This window comes from Lithobates pipiens, unplaced genomic scaffold (genome assembly GCF_037356315.1).
Source record: "Lithobates pipiens isolate NorthernLeopardFrog02 unplaced genomic scaffold, aLitPip1_a1.2 Scaffold_18, whole genome shotgun sequence".
NCBI lineage: Eukaryota > Metazoa > Chordata > Amphibia > Anura > Ranidae > Lithobates > Lithobates pipiens.
In genome coordinates, this window is record NW_027507758.1 from 42,076,935 (window position 1) to 42,083,465 (window position 6,531).

Genomic DNA, 6,531 nt, shown 5'->3' on the forward strand with positions numbered 1-6,531 from the left:
CCGTCCCTTTCCGCAAGTGCCCCGCTGCCTGCTGGGAAACACACAGATCCCAGAGGCAGCGGGGACTGTCCTTATTGCGCAGCGCGACTCGCGCATGCGCAGTAGGGAACCGGGAAATGAAGCCGAAAGGCTCCATTTCCTGATTCTCATACCCAAGATGGCGGCGGCAGCACCCGGGAGACGATCTAGAGATCGGCTTCAGGTGCCGACATCGCAGGCGCGCTGGACAGGTAAGTGTCACTATTTTAAAAGTCAGCAGCTGCAGTATTTGTAGCTGCTGGCTTTTAAAAAAAAAAAAACGCGGAGTCCCGGTGGACTCCCGCTTTAAAAGAAGACCTACACGGACTTTAACTAGGGCTTATTTGGGGGTAGGGCTTTTATTGCAGCTATCACCGACAATCACACTAGGTCTTATTTTAGGGGAAACAGGGGAAAGAGAGAGGGAGGTGCTACAAAAGGTAATAGCTGCAGGGGTCAATCTGACCGAGGTTGTGGAAGAGCAATCTTTTAGGTGGCGGTGGGGTAGGCTTTCCTGAAAAGAGTTTAAGGATCGCCTAAAGGCGGACAGGTTAGAAGCTAACCAGACATACTGGAGTAAGAAGCTCCAGAAGATGGAAGAGGTTCTGGAGAAATCATGAAGGTGAGAACCCATTCTCACCTTCAGGACTTCTCCAGAACCTCTTCCATCTTCTGGAGCTTCTTACTCCAGTATGTCTGGTTAGCTTCTAACCTGTCCGCCTTTAGGCGATCCTTAAACTCTTTTCAGGAAAGGAAAGGAGATGATCAGGGAGCTAGAGAGCAAGATGTCTTCGGAGGAGCGGAGTGGATAATTTAGATGATATCTTGAGATGTGGTTAGTATTTTGAATTCTATATGCTGGGCCAGTGGAAGACAGTCAAGGGAGTGGCAGAGAGGGGAAGCAGCCATGGATTGGTTATTAACCACTTCCCACCCGGCCAATGCATATATACGGCCGGGTGGGAGCCGTCTACTCCTGATAGGACGTTCCTGAACGTCATTCAGAAGTAGCGGGATCGCGCGCACGCGTGCCCGCGCAGCGGCGCGATCCCGATGTGCTCGTGTCACCCTGACACGGCACATCTGAGATCGGCAGGAGGGCTCTGTGATTGGCCCTCCTGATTACATGACGGCCGTGTCCAATCACGGCCATCATGTGATGTAAACAAACAGCCGGTTGCTAGGCAATCGGCTCTCCTCACACGGAAGTCATCGCTGAGGAGAGGAGAGCAGAACGCTGCAGCCGGCTGATGATCAGTGAGTATGGGCTGCTTTTTACAGCTTTTTACTCACTGATTATCAGTCTAGTGTCAACACTAGTGATGGACGAACTTCCGACGGGACGTTTCGCGAACGCGAAACGCGAACGGGCACAAACGTTCGCGAAAACGACCGTTCGCCGCGGGCTCCATTGACTTCAATGGGAGGCGAATTTCGCAAACCTTTAGGTCGAATTTGCGGCCACGTGGTAATTATTAGGGGGTAGCACGTAGTCCCACCACCTGGACAATAGCATAATACATGTATGAGGTGAATTTGGGATCGATAACTACAAGCATTTTTTTTTTATTTGGGAAATTGTTCTGACAATTCAGGACTATGGAGCTAATGAAGGCAATGGAGGAGAGGGAAGGTCAGGGACCAGGGTAGGCAAACAAGAGGGTGCAGGAGATACAGAGCACTGACAGCAGCACCGTAATACAGAGCACTGACATCAGCACCGTGACATACAGCGCTGACAGCAGCTCCGTGACATACAGCGCTGACAGCAGCACCGTGACATACAGCGCTGACAGCAGCTCCGTGACATACAGCGCTGACAGCAGCTCCGTGACATACAGCGCTGACAGCAGCACCGTGACATACAGCGCTGACAGCAGCTCCGTGACATACAGCGCTGACAGCAGCTCCGTGACATACAGCGCTGACAGCAGCTCCGTGACATACAGCACTGACAGCAGCTCCGTGACATACAGCGCTGACAGCAGCTCCGTGACATACAGCGCTGACAGCAGCACCGTGACATACAGCGCTGACAGCAGCTCCGTGACATACAGCGCTGACAGCAGCTCCGTGACATACAGCGCTGACAGCAGCTCCGTGACATACAGCACTGACAGCAGCTCCGTGACATACAGCGCTGACAGCAGCTCCGTGACATACAGCGCTGACAGCAGCACCGTGACATACAGCGCTGACAGCAGCTCCGTGACATACAGCGCTGACAGCAGCTCCGTGACATACAGCGCTGACAGCAGCTCCGTGACATACAGCGCTGACAGCAGCTCCGTGACATACAGCGCTGACAGCAGCTCCGTGACATACAGCGCTGACAGCAGCTCCGTGACATACAGCGCTGACAGCAGCTCCGTGACATACAGCGCTGACAGCAGCTCCGTGACATACAGCGCTGACAGCAGCTCCGTGACATACAGCGCTGACAGCAGCACCGTAAGCAGCCCCAGGAGGAAGTCAGCACAGCACAGGGATGGTGTGATCCCCTCATAATAAGAACCCCCAGGAGGAAGTCAGCACAGCACAGGGATGGTGTGATCCCCTCATAATAAGAACCCCCAGGAGGAAGTCAGCACAGCACAGGGATGGTGGGAGCCCCTCATAATAAGAACACCCAGGAGGAAGTCAGCACAGCACAGGGATGGTGGGAACCCCTCATAATAAGCAGCCCCAGTAGAAATATGACACCGCTCAACCTCTTCAAAGAGGAGGGTAGGGGCATATAGTACGGTGTGCTTTTTTGGGTCAGGGAAGTGAGCCAAATGAATTAAGAAGGTCTGTGTGCTTGATTCCAAAAATTGTTTATAGACATATACATGGTCTACTGATCACATGTGTTGAATTCCTCCGAGATCCATGCCTCATTCATTTTTAGAAATGTGAGGTAGTTAACACTGTGGTGAGCTAGGCGAGTACGCTTATCGGTCACAATCCCCCCTGCTGCGCTGAACGTCCTTTCGGACAGGACACTGGATGAGGGGCAAGCCAACAGTTCGATTGCAAATTGGGCAAGCTCTGGCCAGAGGTCAAGCCTGCCCACCCAGTAGTCTAGGGGTTCATCACTCCTCAGAGCGTCCACATCGGCCGTTAACCCAATGTAGTCGGACACCTGACGGTCTAGGCGTTCCCTGATGCTGGATCCGGATGACACCTGTCGATGGGTCGGCTGAAAGAATGACCTCATATCCGAAGTCACCAACACATCTTCAAACCGGCCTCTTCTTGCAGGCGCTGTTGGATTGGTACCCGCAAATCCTTCTCTGGGAGTGGGAATTGCTCCTCTGCCAGCGCACGCAAAAGCAGAATGCAGCATTTCTCGAAGCAAGGCCTGGAAGTGCTGCATTCTGACAGCCCTCTGCGACGGCGGTAACATTTCCGCCATTTTGTGTTTGTACCGGGGGTCTAAGTACGTTGCCACCCAGTACTGGTCCTTGACCCTCATGCTTTTTATACGGGGGTCCCTATTAAAACACTGGAGCATGAAGGCCCCCATTTGCACTAAAGTGGAAGCGGTGTGGTGGCCTGGCTCCTGCTCATCATCCAGGATAATGTCGTCCTCTTCATTCTCCTCTCCCCATCCTCGCACAACAGGGATCCCAGAAAGGTTTAAAGCATGCTCTTCTTGCTCCTGCTCATCCGCCCCGGCACCATCCTCCTCTGACTCCTCATCAGACTCCTGTTGTTGACTTGTCTCAGATAGAGTAGCCCCCCCTGGGAATTCATCCAGCATTGCGACTTCCTCATCTTCCCGCTCCTGCTCCTCCACAGCCTGATCAATGACACGACGCAATGCACGCTCCAGAAAGAAGGCATAAGGTACCATGTCACTGATGGCGCCATGGCTGCGACTGACCAGTTTGGTGATCTCCTCAAATGGCCGCAGAAGTCTGCATGTGTCGCGCATGAGCAGCCACTGGCGCGGTGAAAAAAAACCCAGCTCCCCAGAACCGTTTCTTTCGCAGAGTTCATACAGGTAGACGTTAACTGCACGTTTCTGCTGGAGCAGCCTATCAAGCATATAGAAGGTTGAGTTCCATCGCGTCGGGCAATCGCAAATAAGACGTCTGACCGGCAGATGGTGTCGCCGCTGAATGTCAGCAAGGCGAGCCATGGCCGTGTAAGATCTTCTGAAATGGGCCGAGATTTTCCTTGCCTGCCGCAAGATGTCCTGGACCCCAGGGTATTTGACAAGGAATCGCTGCACGACCAAGTTTAAGACGTGTGCCATGCACGGCACGTGCGTGATTTTGCCCTGTTTCAATGCGCTAAGCAGATTGGCACCGTTGTCACACACCACTTTACCAACTGTCAAATTGAGCGGTGTTAGCCACTCATCTGCCTGTGAACGCAAAGCTGAAAGGAGTGCCGGGCCAGTGTGGCTCTTTGCTTCCAGGCACAACAGACGCAGCACGGCATGGCAACGTCTCACCTGGCATGTGGAATAGGTTCTGGGGAGCTTGGGCGGTGCAGTGGAAGAGACGCTAGCAGCGGAAAAGGAGGAGGCAGCTGAGGAGGAGAGGGAGGAGGATGGAGTAGGAGGAGGAGAAGAAGAGTCAGGCCTGCATGCAATCCGTGGCGGTAAAACCAAATCTACACGGGTGCCACGGGTTACATGCTTGACGGCCGTCAGAAGGTTCACCCAGTGGGCAGTAAAACTGATATACCTTCCCTGCCCGTGTTTGCTAGACCACGTGTCTGTGGTCAGATGTATCTTGGCACCGACACTGTGTGCCAGAGATACATTCACTTGCCGCTGAACATGGCCATATAGCTCTGGGATGCCCTTCTCTGAGAAATACTTCCTTCCTGGGACCTTCCATTGTGGTGTTCCAATGGCCACAAATTTGCGAAAGGCCTCCGAGTCCACCAGTTTATATGGCAGTAGTTGGCGGGCTATGAGTTCTGACAAGCCAGCCGCCAACCGTTGGGCAAGAGGGTTATCCGGCGTCATCATTTTTTTACGCTCAAACATTAGGCCCACGGAAGCCTGCCTTTTTGCAGAAAAATGTGAGCTTGGCGTGATGGAAGGTGGAGTGGAGGACAATTGTGAGGAGAGAGGAGAAGGAGAAGTAGAAGACGAGGCTGGACGGTGAGAGCCTGCAGTGTGGCTTTGTGTGTTCCGTTGCTCCCACTGGGCTCGGTGATGGCTGCTCATGTGCCTTCTTAAGGCGGTCGTCCCTAGGTGAGTATTGGGCTTACCGCGACTAACGCGTTGACTGCAAAGATTGCAGATGGCAACGCTATTGTCAGCAGCGGACACGTTAAAAAAAGCCCACACTGCGGAGCCATGTGCCGGTGTCCTGGGAGCGCCAGATGTGACCGTACATGGTCGATGACTCGCTCCTGATACATTTGCAGTCTGCTTTGTCCCTGCTGTGCAATGTAAGTCATTGCTGCTTCTCCTCCCTATCTGCTGGTCCATATCTCCCTCTGAACTCCCCTCCTCTTCCTCTCTTGTGGGCACCCACGTGACATCACTAGACACGTCATCATCAACGTCACCTTCCCCACCGCTATAAGTAGAGTAGGCAGCAACACCGGGGACCAACCTCCTCCTTGGGCTGATCTGGGTACTGGCGTCAGACTGCTGAGTAGCGCTTGTTGCTGCCTCCTCTTCCTGATCCAATACCAAGAGTGGCTGCGCATCAGAAATGTCCTCTTGATATGGATCGGAAAATAATTCCAGTGACTCAAGCGGAAGGTATGTGGTGGTGGTGGTGGTGGTCGTGTTGTTGGTGGTAGTGTCTTTGGGGGTGCACATAGCAGAGAGTGAAGAAGAGGGTGCAGATCGAGAGGATGAGGAGGGTGCAGAAGAATAAGGCTGAGTGAGCCACTCAACCAAGTCTGGTGCGTCCTTTAAAGTAATTGAACGCACCTTCTGCAACTTCCCACTTTGGCTCAAGGCTGTTGCTCCTGCCCTACCCCTACCACCCCTGCGGAAGGGCCTGCCTCTTCCTCTGCCTGTCATTTTTTAAATCACCCTGTGACAAAACTCTTAGTCCCTATACCGCTGAAGGACTGCTGCAGTATAGGGCAGCGGTCAGCAGTAGTGCACGTCAACCCTATGTATTGTGGACCGATAGCGGTCCTTACAGAACAGCAGACTGTACTGCACTCAGGCCTATGTACCGTAGCACCCTATACCAAGTTACCAGTCCTTATAAAAACTTTTGTGGACCAAGCAGGTTGTGTGTTAGTGTTTAGCAGACTGTGCGTCAGTCCCTATACCGCTGAAGGACTGCTGCAGTATAGGGCAGCGGTCAGCAGTAGTGCACGGCAACCCTATGTATTGTGGACCGATAGCGGTCCTTACAGAACAGCAGACTGTAACGCACTCAGGCCTATGTACCGTAGCACCCTATACCAAGTTACCAGTCCTTATAAGAACTTTTGTGGACCAAGCAGGTTGTGTGTTAGTGTTTAGCAGACTGTGCGTCAGTCCCTATACCGCTGAAGGACTGCTGCAGTATAGGGCAGCGGTCAGCAGTAGTGCACGGC